Source organism: Seriola dumerili, unplaced genomic scaffold (genome assembly GCF_002260705.1).
Source record: "Seriola dumerili isolate Sdu_G_001 unplaced genomic scaffold, Sdu_1.0 BDQW01001387.1, whole genome shotgun sequence".
Classification (NCBI taxonomy): Eukaryota; Metazoa; Chordata; class Actinopteri; order Carangiformes; family Carangidae; genus Seriola; species Seriola dumerili.
The window spans coordinates 833,636-848,090 of record NW_019175642.1 but is presented as its reverse complement, the minus strand read 5'-3'; the positions used below and the strand labels follow the sequence as shown (position 1 = coordinate 848,090).

General features: G+C 39.5%; 1 protein-coding gene across 1 annotated transcript in view; it reads right to left on the bottom strand.

Annotated features, from left to right (window-relative positions):
• Positions 1-14,455, bottom strand: part of LOC111238494 (leucine-rich repeat transmembrane neuronal protein 4-like) — a 53,481-nt gene that overhangs the window by 18,942 nt on the left and 20,084 nt on the right. The window lies entirely within an intron of this gene.

The window sequence follows — 14,455 nt, the reverse complement described above, 5'->3', positions numbered from 1 at the left end:
GGGGGGGGGGACGCTGCACGCCATAAACAGCTGTTTCTGCGCACCTCCCCCTCTGACAGAGATCGGCTTCCTCCATTCTTTCGTACTACCAGGCAAATCCCCCGTTATAATAGCATGGCTTTTAAAGAGAATGGGAGATTGCACTCTGATTGGTTTATTGCATATTAGGCCTAAAACACCCAACACCTCCATGCTTAATTAAAAAAACAACCCTTTTGAACCCTGCACCTGGTGCTGTGGCCATTTTTCCCACTGTTAAACTAGCAAAAGTGCATATCGACACGCCCTAAATGTACTTGCCCCATGCGCTTTATACAATATGCATAGATCCTTACAATATAGAGCCCATTGTGCTGATGTTAGTAGTTATCTGTTTGAGAGTAGGTTACTTCCCCGTATGCATCCCACCTGAACTTACACTCCTTCATCCTGTAAGACTGCGTGCAACAACCTGCACAGCTTGACACAATATCACCACACACGACTTTTGTGGCAGTTTTATCTCTGTTGCTTCCACTTCCATTTTAATGAAATGGTCCTCATTCGCAACACTGCCTGCCTTTTCCCAACCAGGGACACAGCAACCAATGAGCAACTACCAGTGGCGTGCTGACCAGTTTAAACTAAGAATAGAAATCAAGTACAATGATACTACAGAGGAGGCAATATCTCTCCTCATGTCTTTTCTGTGCATGTGCTTTTGTGCATGTGCTTGGTGGATAATGCTGGGGTCTTTGACAAATGACTAGCTATAGCTAACTACAGTCAAATGTACTTGTCAAAATGCCCTTGACTCAGCCGCCACTGTTCAGACATTATTTATGCATTATACATTATTATACGCGTGCATGTGAAAACTGTACAATAGTCGATATTTTTTTCTTCCAAAGCGTAAAGTGTACGTAGAGAGGTAGCAGTAACAAGTAAACAAGCTAATTACACACACATTTATCATCTCAAATCAGTGTTAGTTGTCTAACTAATCACCTTGATCAACATGTGAGACAATAAAGGGTTTATTGTGGAGCAGCTTTTGATAAGGAAAGCTTTCACATATTCTATTTACTTATTTACAGTTAACCATTTAACATGTTTTAGTTGTCATATTAATATATGATATACTTTTGATATCTTTACTGTCCGTTCAAAGGAATCATCCAAATACTTCTTCAGCCAGGAAGGAGAAAGGTGATGTCCAGTGCAGAAAGATGCAGGCAGCGCAGAATCATTTAAGAGATTTGCTACTACTACTGTCATGAGAAGGTATGTTTTAGTCTGTTTCATTTCTCTTGGCATTGTAGTAAAAGTCACTGCACGCATGTGGCACATTAGGTACGTGTAAACAATTTAATCCAACATCCAAAGTGTTGTGAAAAGGTTGTGTGAGATTTACAGTTCATCAGTCTACGGAGGATAATCAAAACCTTTTCCACTTACACTAAAAATAGAACCAGCGGATGGTCAAAACTTTAGCGGAAAAAACACAACTTTTTCTCAACATTTTTTTCATTTCATGACAATGGCATAAAATGTAAACTTTTCAAACTAACAGGTCATATGAGTATAAGCGCAACTTTAGGCGGCATTACTGTGTTCTACTAAGAGGAGTGGCCTCTGTGGGTGGCAGCTGCATTATTCTAGCAAATGAATACCATGCCTATAGGGCACCATTAAAAAATATGTGATCTCCACAAATGTCTCTGCTCCCCTCTGAAAACCACACTTTAATAATTCAAACATTTGCAGAGAAAGAACCCGAGCCCTGTGAAATTAAAATTAATGTGACAAGGGACGAAAACATACTGCAAATACAGTATACTTTCAGCACAAGAAGCAACTTCCAGCAAAAGATCAAGACATGACAAGGCCATAAAGTATAGACCATGTTGTACAATAATATGTGATTCTGAAAACTCCAGAACAACAATACTACATATTTTGCCAGAAACAGGGTAGACAGTGTTTCAAAATTACAAGGACAAAGTCAAAAGACAAAAGTCAAAAGGACAAGCGAATGTCTGTCCTTCATCCAAAGATAAAGCTAATATTTTCTAACTTGTATTGAATAGATGTGTTTTTCTTTAATAGGCCTGGAGCATAAAACAAAGACCCGTGCCAATTCAGAGTATAAACCACTGGCAAAGGGCTGTTATTGTCAAAGAAATCACATATAATCAGACTCTAAATTACTTTTTAAACCCTCTCTGTCATGACGAAAAGAAGGAGCATTTAAGGGCTTTTATGTGTACTTCCTCACTATTTCAAGACTCATGAAGTGCTTTACGTCTCGCAGAGACGGCTTTGTCCTAGCCCTTCATAAAAAGGGTGGACGAGTTATTACTCTAAGCCTCCTACAGTCACGCTCTCTCTGCATCTGAGTGATTTCATGCCACTTCTTGCCTGATTTCACATTATCCACCAATTTGAAAATGGTGTAAATAAAAAGTAAAGCTGTGAAAAAAGTCTGCAAAAGGCAGTATGAGGCCAAATTACAATTTCAAAAAGCCCGATCTGACTTCTCCACATGGCTTGTTTTGTCTGACCAACAGTTCCAAAACTCTTTATTTACTACTTCCTTACTTTACTTACTCCAATTTACTGAGTACCACATGACAAAGACAAAGACGAGCAGCAAATCCTTCAAATTTGGAAGCTGGATCTAGACATCACTGAAATTTAAACTGTCAAACCAGATGATCAGTATTGGTATTGGCGGCAAAAAACAGGATTGTGGCATCCCGATGTGTCATGGATCCCCATCTGATAAGATTTTTGCTTTTAGATGTTGTATTACAGAAAGTGTTTGAAACCCATGACATGTCATTGTTAAAAAACAATGAAAGTCTATTTAGTCATACGTTCTGTCACTTTTATACTTATGGATAGAATTACAGTGAAAATAACTTTTTGCTGTGGACCTCCAGGAACCCCCTTCAAGGACCCCTGGACCCCCACTTTGAGAACCGTTGATCTACTTAACGAATTGTTTTAGCTGCACACAGGAGGAGTGATGAAAGCAACTGATAACCCTTTCAAAATCATCAAAGTCTTATAATCAAAAGAAATTCAAACCTCCACTCATCTGTCACAGCACAACATCACAGGTTGACTGCTTTGTAAAGACCCAGCATGAGCTTGTGTAGGCAGGTGTGTTGTTCACTTTAATTACACTTATCTGAGTAGTGCAGTCATGTCACAAAACTGCTAGTTACACTTATTCGCATTCAGTATCAGCACATTTTAGCTTGTGTGTGTATTAGTGCCAGCTTTGCAGATATCAAGACTGAGGCAGAAATGAGATGTTTGTGTGTTTTCGACAGAACAAGTGAAGGTGGGTGGGTTGATGCTACTGTTATCTGAGGATGAAGAATACAGCGGCTGCCAAAGCCCGCGGTAAAAGGAAGAGGGGGGCAGGTAAGAGATTATAAAATTCAATTTAGGGCAATAGAGGGGGTGGATCTTTTATATAAGGTGCCACTGAGCTGTTTTCCCCTTTTCAGTCTGAGACACAAACACACACGCATGCACATACACACGCACTAGGAAAAAATCGGCCGTAGAATCTTCTCTCTGTGTTTTTGTTGTGATATCCAGTAAAAAAGGAAGATCCCTATTTGTCTTAGCTGCAGGGCCAAGGCAGGCTGCAGATGCTGCTAATAATACACTGCTCATTGGGGTTTGTGTTGAGTGTGTATGACTGTATTGCTGCATATTCGATAGGGAGGAGCGCCTCGGGTAAAGAGCCACATTTACAACATTTTAGTACATGCATCACCACCCAGCACAGCCTCTGTAGGGAGGAGTTCTTCTGAGAATGACCCAGCAATCGAGGAAGAGTGCATGAAATTGCACCTCGGAGATAGTCGAGAGATTGTTCCACTGAATAAGTGGAAAAACTTTTCACCGAGGGGGTTTGCCGGTATTGTCGTCTGAGCGGCTATATTCCCACCATCCTCCTTTTAAAGGACCAAAAACGAAGATGTTTTATTTTTGTTTTGTCAGACAGAAAAACACTTGAGGCAACCAATGAAAAGCATAGATCTTGCCCTCATTACCCCCCCATGCTGTCATTAATAGCGGTTCATTTATTGGCTGACAGGAGCAGCATGTTCTTGCTCCCACTCAAGTCTAACACACTGGGAGTTTAGAAACACCATCGACCAGTAACAGAAAGATTTCTATTAACCATTAAAAAAACCTCTTAATAATTAATTCTTTTAAAACTCCATCTTGTTTGATCACAGAAATGATGAATTCAATAATTTAAGACCAGAGAGGATTTGGTGATACACACATTAAAAGCTGCTGCTTCGTTGTCGGCAAGGAAGAATTTGGAGGAGGGGGGCAAATGACTTCATTGGAATCTGGAATATGAGACCTACTGTATATTCACTGAGATCTCTCTCCGCCTGCTTGCACTTAAGCTCTTAATGGTTCCTTAAAACTGATGAGGTAAAGGGGAGAGGGAGCGGAAAATGAAAGTGTTCTTCTAAATGGTTTTTGGAGGAATGCCTGTCAAGTGGAACGGGACTGGAGGGGAAATTAGCCAGGGGACATGCAAAGTGAGCGCTGTGGCTGGCTGTGTGACATCCTTCTCTCTTCAAAGCTGTCTGGGGGGGGGGGGGGCCCTCAATATCTCGGAGATGCAGGGAGTGCTTGAGGAAAAGACCAGAGAGAGACGGTGAACTGGCAAATCTATTTTCTCTGTCTCTCGCAAGGGACAATCACAACCTCAGTTACCCAGGGCTGATTTCTTAAGACTGTGTTTGTGATTGTTTTTGCCATGAAATTATTTCTATCTGTTCACTGGTCCGTACAAAGTTGTACATGTTGCTGTTGGATATCAACCATCTCTCATATTGATCCATGGCTGTGGACGGTGGCCTTTGTAAAAGTCAAATAAAAGCCTGAAACACATTACACAACATTAAACACAATTATTTCCAATTCTTTTTTTTTTCTCAGGAGCTCATTATCATTATGAGGCCACACATGCAAAGTGTGACAATATAAGGCAATGCCATCTCCTAGAAATGATGCTTGTATACAACTAAACTGCTTTCCCAATGACATTAAATTGAGGGACTTTTTTAATGATCGAAGCCCTTGCATTTATTAACAGTAGTGGAGTCACCAGGACATGGTTGGAGTGGAAGCGGGCATATAAAGAGCCTGCCTGTCTGACTGAGGTTCACAACCAAAGGCCTGTTTGCGGTTAGGTTTAGTCAACAAAAATTATTTGGTTAAGGTTAGGGGAAGATTGTGGCTTTTGTTAAATGACTGCTCAAAATATGACTTCAGAGCTTTATTTGCCTTGACCAGACTTGGCCTATTGCACTTGAGCATCCACAGCTTTTTCCCGGCGAGACGTGAAATTTGCCCTCTGCTGAAACGGCAAGGATGCCATTTTTATTTTTTTTACGGAGACATAGCTTGAGGACTTGAGGACTCTATTCCTGACTTTAACATTGAAAACTATACAGTGTTCTAAAGAGGGCTTAATGTCCAACAGGTCAAAATGATTTTTACCAGCTCTGACAGCTGTGTGTATAAAGCCTTAAGCATTTCTATGAATGGCCATTATCAACTGATTAATGAATCCACCAGGGTTACGACGACTACTCAAACCATTACTGTGTTTCTTGTGTCAGACAGGATAAGAATTACTATTAGCATTGTCAATAATTGCAGTCTTATTGATCATATTTAAATGTTTGTAATTGGGAAAACATATAGAAATGTTTTTAGATACAACAATACAGTAAGAATAAGATTACTTAAAAATCAATTGAAGGACTTAAGATATTGCAAGGGTTCAAAGTAGTAGTAAAAGTATTAGCTAAAGACAAGATCCTTTTGAAAAGAGTGAAGTGAAATGACATTTTAGATGTTTATTTAACAGAGACATCCTTGTTATTCTGGCTTAGGTGCAGACCTATTTATATGTATATATAAAATAAAGCCAGTAGAAATGCACCTTAAATAGCTGATATAATTAATCTGTCATATTGAACAGGGAAAAGTTTCAACTGATTTTAAGAGTGCCCGAGTTATTCCACTCTATAAAAAAATGCAATAAATTGGATAAAGGAAACTATAGGACGGGTTCAATTTTATGCGTGTTCTCAAAAGTCATTGAGAGGATCATTCATGAACAGAATGAAGAATATATAAGGAGTCAAATTATATTGTATGAGTTATAGTAAGGTCTTAGAAAAACTTGCGTTGTACTGTGAACATCAGGAAGGACGTAGACGAAGGTAAGCTCAATGGCATGGTCCTGCTTAAGCTCCAAAAGTCTTTTGTTACAGTCGAGCACAGGGATCTTGTTGTATACGATTAAGAGCTACAGCAGCCTTCAAATGGATTCAGTCCTATCTGACAGGTGCGTATCAAAATTTGACATCTTTCTGGTTCAAAGCCCATAAATTGTGAGGTCCCTCAGGGGAGTATCCTGGCCATTATTCTTTTTATTGTGGCTTAGAGCTCTTCATGTGACCTCTTTCTTTATGCGGATGATGCTGTTTTTATAACATCTCCTAAACTTCAGTAAAGGTAGGTCAAACAGTCATACTCACTAAAACTACTGTTAAGTATTTAGGTTGTATCTTCAATAGTCAGATCTCAGCAAAGGCTGTGTCACTAAAAGCAGAAAGGAAAGTATAACGTAAAAAAATTCTGGCCTGGGCTTTAGTTCAATGTCACTTTGAGTACAGTATGTTGAATGTTGGTAAAATAGTCATTTTCTAACTGTTCTAACTAGGAATGCACAGAGATATTTTTAGACAGCATTCAGCACTGAAAGCATCCACAAAAGCTTTTGAAAGCCCTTGAAGGACTTTTAGCAAGAGTTTAAAAACTGAACCCACTCCTATTCGCAAAAAATTAAATCCTTATTGAAAAGAGTTACGTGAAATTAAATTTTGATATTTATTCTACAACAGTTGCAAGTAATCTAATCTAGGAGGTTCTGCGTCATTCTGACTTTTACAATGAAAGTCAGGTGCAGAGTTGTCACTCTCTATGTGGTATTAAAAAAAAAAAGTTCAATGTTCAAGATTCAGTTGAAACCTGTATTTTGCATTGAAAACATCAGGAAGGAGGTAGACGCAGCCAAGCTCTGCAGTATGGTCCGGCTTGAGCTACAAAAGTCCTTTGACACTGTTGACTATGGGATCTTGTTGTATACAGTTAAGAGCCTTAAGCAGCCTTAAAATAGATTCAGTCCTATCTTACAGGTGGGTATCAAAATTAGTGCTTTTGCTGTTTTAAGCCCATAATTTGTCAGGTCTCTCAAAGGAGTATTCTGGGGCCATTATTCTTTTTATTGTGGCTTAAAACCTGCCTCTTCATGTGACCTCTTGGTTTATGCAGATGATGCTGTTTTGATAAGGTTTCATAAAAATAAAACTTCTGTGGAAAATTTGCTGAGTGGCGCGGTGGAGAAGATTGTTGATTTGCTGTCTGATGATAAACCTTCTCTTCATTTAGGGAAAACTCAGACCAATCTATTTGGATCATGAGTCAAGCTAAGACAGTTTCAGTAAAGGTAGGTCAAACAGTCATACTAACGAAAACCACTGTTAATTACTGAGGTTGTATCTTCGATAGTCAGCTCTCAGCAAAGGCCATGACACTAAAAGCACTCAGAAAGGAAAGCAGTCCTGCTTGATAGTGTAACATAAAAAATTCTGTCCTGGGCTTTAGTTCAGTGTCACATTGATTACAGTATGTTGCCACCTTCTGGTACAGCAGTTGTCCCAACTCATTAGAAACAACTGCAGACTGCCCAAAACAAGCTTATTAGGTTTATCTCCAAAGGTTCTCCTTGAATACATCCAGATCTGACACACACAGTGGAGAGAGAAATTATCCAAATGAAGTTAGGTCTCACTTTCAAAGCGGTAAAGAACACAGCTCCTGGTTATTAACTGTCCAAGGGGTAGTTTAACTAAAGTTATCCCTTTTAGTTCAAGAGTTTCATGGGTAAAAATACATTTTTATATATAAAATTTGGTAAAGAAATAGTTGATGACCATCAGTCATACGTTTTGTTTGTCTCTCTGTCGACGATTTGTTTGTATCTTTATTCATTTATTTGCTATTACATGTGTTTTGACCTGTCTTGTCTGACTTGAATATCAGCCATTTTAGCCCCCCCCCCCCTTTAACCCTTGAGAGGACCACAATGGAAATAAGGTTTTTAGCTTCATTGTGTTTTTATCTTCATCACTTTAAATCTGTTAGTCAGGAAGTATAAAGCAGAACATCTTTAAGCTCCATTTGCTGGTAGAAAGTGAGCCATTTATGCTTAGAAAATGACAGACATGTAACACTTCCAGCAATAATATCCAACAGTGTTCTTTTGAGTAACTGTGGTTGAAATACAGCCAGGTAACACCTAAGCACTACAGGACCTTGCAGGGTTTAAAATACCATGGATTATGTTTTTTTCCCCAATGCATGCACTACTTTTCTAGATGCATTTCTTTTTTTCTTTTTTCTTAATTACTAACCTAGTTAATCAGTAAAGCACGACCCACTGCGAGAATCTACAGTATATAAATAGTATTGCTTGGATAGATCTAGGGTACAGCATTAGTCATTGAATAGAAAAATTCACTATTGAGTTGAGCAATAGTGGACGATAAAATGGTGTGACCTAACATGATCATATTGAAACCATACTGTACCACTGAATGTTTACTTGTCATATTTGAAAGCTAGTCATGGTTCACCCACATGAATGTTTTCATTTGTGTCTCTGATTAGACCTCTTGTAATGACTGTGTGGGCTTGTGCGGACTGTGCTTGATTGACATTTTTCTGACTGAGTAATGCTGCACTTACACTGTGACAGCAGAATGGGCAAAACATACAGTTGTTACAACCCTTACACCAGGATGGTTAAACCAGTTTCTAGCACTAGATGGCTCATGTAAAAAAAGCTCTGCGAGCTCCTGTTCAATTCGATTCCGATTCTTGGTGTCACAATTCAATTCTGAATAGAGAAGGTGGGACCATTTCCAGGCTGTTATCCAGTGTCCTCTGTGCCAAACCACTCAGTGAAGTTCAAGTCCACTGAAATGCAAATTGAAATTAGGTCACTGTCACTGTCTGTCCCAACAGAAAGAAGCAGAGAAAAGTGCGTGGGAGTAGACGGCTTTGTGTTTCAAGTTAAAAGCAATAATGAAATGAGAGTGTTTGCGGTGATTTACTGGCTGCCACCACAGGCTAAATGTCTTCTGTCAAACCAAAGTGTTGGCCTCTGTTTTTAAAGGCAAATCCATCGTTATCCAGAACTTTGTTTGGACACAGATCTGTTGACAGACTCTGGACTGCCTAATCAGAGTTGGCTCCGACACTTGCCTTCTTTGAAGATTAACTCCACCACTATTGATGATTTGAATCAATCACAGTATTGCCATCACCCTTATTTTTAAGCCACTGTTAATTATGTGAGCTACAATCACAACTCTGGCTCTGGTGTTTTGAGAATTGCACCCTTCTAAATCACAATTTCAATACTAAAACAATTAATAATTCCGACCTACCAAATATAAACAATATAGCTGATTGGATTAGCATTGGATTAGCCAGAGCTGATGGCTTTGTGGTTATTTCGGGAGCAGTTTGTTCATACTTCTGTTCTTTTCTCCAAGTGGGAAGATATTGTAGCTGTCAGAAATTCCCAATAACTCCCCTTCTCAAGAAAGCCAGAACTGTATTTCCCATTCAACTGCTCATATTTATATTCTGCACAGTTGTGAGTGCAGCATTAGTGAATGGATTTAGGTGATCTCAGCAAACATAGCTGCATCCAACTTCAACCTGAGTGGAAGTCTAATCAGCCAGAGTAAAAATGATAACACCCGCCTGGGTTTGCAGGGGCTTTTGAGTTCCCAGCGTCTAAACCTATAAAAAACCAAAGTGAAAGAGACAGAGAAATGTTCAACCCTTTTATCCTGCCGGGCTCGGACACCATTCTGTGCCGCTCTTGACAATACCTCACAGAACCCCTAGCTACAGCAGGGTAAATGTGTGCTGGCGTTCGTTCTTCCACATTGCCGTCCACAGGGACCGGTGGCTCCGCGCGGAGACATAATGAAAGGCATGGCCAGCTGTGCCGACCAGCAAGATGGCACTTTCATCAAAGTAAGCCAGTCTGATGCCAGATTTTCAATTATTAAACACCTGAAATAAGCAACAGTGTAGAGCCCCTCCCCCCGAAACAAAAAAAAACTGTAGACACCCATCAGTGATGCTGAAAAGGAAAGATTGTTTTTGGCATAATGAGATTTGGATTATAGTTATGTAGCAAGAGACAATACTTGCTGACGCTGATTGCTACAGAAATATTTGCAGTGCCGTGAGAAAACCACAACAGCGCGTTCGTTGTGTAGCAAACTGCAGTTAATCTGTGTGTTGGTGCCAGATGTTTGACTAACACAGCAGACACAGGATACAGCATAAACCTGAGTCTCACAGCCTTTTCTCAGCCTGTCTTCAGGTTCAAAAATAAATTGGCGTGCCATCATGTGAATTTGTTGATGACATATTATATTTAGCACAGAGCATGGCAGCAGCTTCAAGTTGATTATACATTAATGACAGGTTTGGAACATATCTTATTTATTTATGTTTCTTTTTTTTTTTTTTTTAAAGACATCAATCACATCATTCTTATGTTTTGGAATTCTAGAAAGCAGCTAGTTTGGATGCCACAGATGACTTTGAAATGTAGATAATCACAATATCAATTTTCTGCCATGGTTTTGTTTTTTACCCACGTCCCAGAGGGATTGCAGAGAAGAAGGCAGATAAGTCTTTGAATTCAGAGACGCACTAAATTAACCTCCTACGTTCTTTTCTACAGTGACAGTGACACTGCCATAACCTCTGCCTCCTGTCAATGCCGCGCGGATGCCATGACAGTCCCCATATTAGGGGTCAAAGTTAAATTGAGCTGAACTTTCGCTGCAAAACTGCAAAAATCAAGACGATGAAAATAATGGCCTTGCTCAACTTGCAGTTTAAGGGTCTCTGATGAGCCCCACATATCAAGCAAGCAAACAATAACAGTGATTTTTGCTCTCTGTTTTCATGCACAATGCACAAGCCCCAGCTTTGTTTATTCTGAGGAGGCTGCAGCTCTCTGGCGAGTGGCTCAGAACAGGGCAGATGTCAGTGAACATGCTCATGAACCTGGTTCTGTGATTTAAAAAAAAAAAAAAGCAAAGACGATCATTCTTTTGTGAGTTTTTGGATGACGATGGAGTTCCACAGCATAGGCGTTTAGATCAAGCTGCACCTCATCTCGAAGCATAAAGTTTTCCTCTGCAAACTTTTCATTTAAAAAGAAAAAAAAAATCTAAACTTCTTCGCCTTGTCATGAGTTGAAATTGAAACAAGAAATAAGTTAAGTGGAACTGCTGAATTGCTGAGAGGAGGCAAAACTTTCTGCATGAAGAGCAGCCTAATTGGCTTTAGATTTAACACTGGTTTTGCCCCTTAACCACTGCTGGACTGTACCTTTTGAAGTGCTCATTCACTTGAAGAGAGCACCTAGAAAACAGTGACTGATTGCTTAATTAGCTGCTACCTTACTAAATCATATGCATACAAATTGTGAGCACAAATTGCAGTTTCGTGAATGGGAATGCGTCACTGAGGCACTTTCTACAGGCAATTTCTTTCAGTTGTGCATCGTGAAACCTCAGAATACTGCTCTTTGCCACTACCTTTTCAGATTGCTTATACATTACCCTTATAATCACAATCTCCACAAACCGTACAGTCCCATTACAGAGGTAAATGGTAGGGCTTATCATTTAAGTAGACTAGGTGTCAAGCTTTCTGTCTGATAACAGAACATGAAGAAGGATGTAACAAAATATTGCAGTTACTGCATGTTAGAATCTTGAGAACATGTTTTACCATTAGATGTAAAAAGGTAAAAGCTGGAAGTGCTCCTTTGTCAATATCAGAGACTTCTGACTCAGAGAACAGACTTGACTTGGTTGACTTGCTTTAAATTTATCTGACCTTCACTTAATGCTGCAATACTGACAGGACCCATCAAATAAAATATCTGCTGCGCTGCACATAATCAGTTATCCCTGCTGAATACTTTTATCTTTAACGCCTTTTTTGGTGAAGTAAAAACTTCAGTGAGGTACAGTAGGACTGGGTGATATGACTTCAAATAATTATCAGGATTATTTCAAACTTTTACCTTGATTGCGATTAATGAACGATTACTTTGGCACTTATAGTTGTCTCACTCCTCATGGCTGCGTTAGGTGATCTAGATATTCGGCGTCTCACCTGTTTTTCACACGTAGCAGCGCGTGGTTCAAAGCAAAAATAGACAGGGAAAAGTCCTGCTGATAGTGATATTGAAAACACACCAGTAACATTACGTAAAACTGACACCTTTCACTATGGTTTCAATGTCTAGGCCAGTGGTTCTCAACCTTTTCCAACTAATGGCCCACTCAAAAGATCTCAAACGCGTTGGCGGCACCACATCCGACCCCATAACAATACAGAGGCTTAATAATATGTTTTCAGAGCACTTTTTATTCTAATGATAACAACCGAACATTCAGGACTGAACTGAAAGATCATTTAGTTTTAAAACATTTAGAAACATTATTTTGTGGCAGCCCCACAGAATTGGGAGCACTGGTCTTGGCTGTATCTGAATATGTCCTAGACATGAAAAAATATAAATATTTTTTAAATCATTGTTTTACCATTTTAGCAACTGCTTGTGGAGACAGTGGATGCCACATGAACTACATGGTCATAACAGAAACCCTATGCAGACTATAATTATATTATGTCAATAACAAGTGAAGGGCAGTATTTTATCGTTGCGTGCTCTCTCTCTCTCTCTCGCGCCCTCTCTGTGTGTGTGTGTGTGTGTGTTTGTGTCTTGCTCTGAACAAGGGTAAAAAAGGTTAATCAGGTTTATAATGAAAAGAAATCCAACATTTGAGTATGGACGGCCTTATCCAATGTACAGAGATAGAGCTGCCTCTCTGAACGCAGCCTGTCTGAACACACACACACACACACACACACACACACACACGTGCAAGCTGCAGCATGTTAGCGATGCAGCCGCCGCGCACGCACAAAACAGCAGCGTGTTCAGAGCGCCAGAGGATCGGTGTCATCCATATCGCCAGCTTCGCTTTGAGTGAACACAGACTAATGTTAGTTGGATGGGGCGGCGGCACGTGACTGAACACGAGGTAGTATTTTTTTAAGGGGACAGTTCATGAATGTACGCACTGTGGAAAGTATTGACCAAATGAACCAACATGAGAGTGAGAGCTTCTAATTGTCCGTTTTGATACTTGCGTTAATTGCCCAGCCCTAAGGTGTAGTAACAATAATAATTTGTGTTCATGTAAGTAGTAAATCTTTTTCTAATTGCCATTTGTATAATATACTGTAACTTCACAATAATGAGATCATGAAGGATTTGAACGCTATGTTCAGAACATACATTTTGAGTCTCTATGAAAAGGAGTCAAAGCAACTGTTATTTCATGCAATAAGAAGATAAATTGCTATTTTAGGTGGTATAAAATTCTTTGGTGTCAGATATTTTGCTGTCTTTTTATTTGACATCTTTTTAAACAACGTATTTAGCAAGCAGTGTTTTAATTACCTTTCTAGACCCATTGCTGAAGCTGTCATAGTTATGCATTATTTATACAACTATGACCCATGATTCTGAGTTTTCGTGCTGGTTGATTGGAATTACCCGGGTTTATAAATATACTCATCACAGCAGAGAGATCCACATTTAAGCCATATCATAAGATTTTTGGTCTGTATTTTCTCGCCTTTTTGCAGATTAACATTAAATCTCCCCACACAGCTGAGGAGGTGCGCACTGTTCCAGACAAAACTCAGTTTAACACCGAAGAGCGGTTACGGTCTACATCACAAACCTTAGTGTCCTATAATTGATGTTCAGCCTTGTAATGAACAAGTTCTTTGTTTAATTAGACATTTTAAACACTGCAATTCAAGCAAAGCTTCTGATCCATACCAGTGCACCTCATCAACACTTGCTGTGGATGTTGCACAAACTGATAATGTTGTGTCTTACAACAAGCGTAATAGAGTTATGGCAGTCTGAAAGTTAACACTGATAAAATAAAATGAACATTCCCAGCAAAATAAATTCTGAGTATAATGTAGCAGTGCACACATCCCTCCTCCACTCCCCCAAAACACACATACAAACACAAACGCCACACATATTCCTTCAACATGTGTGAGCCATGCCATGCTGCTGTGGAGTGGTGTCTGTGAAATAGTTAGACGGTGTCCAATTAGTCACGGTCCCCCTTAGTGGATTCACCATGAGCAACGTTTTTGAAAAGGTGTAAGAATTTAGATAATAAATAATACCGAGATGAATAGTGTGTTG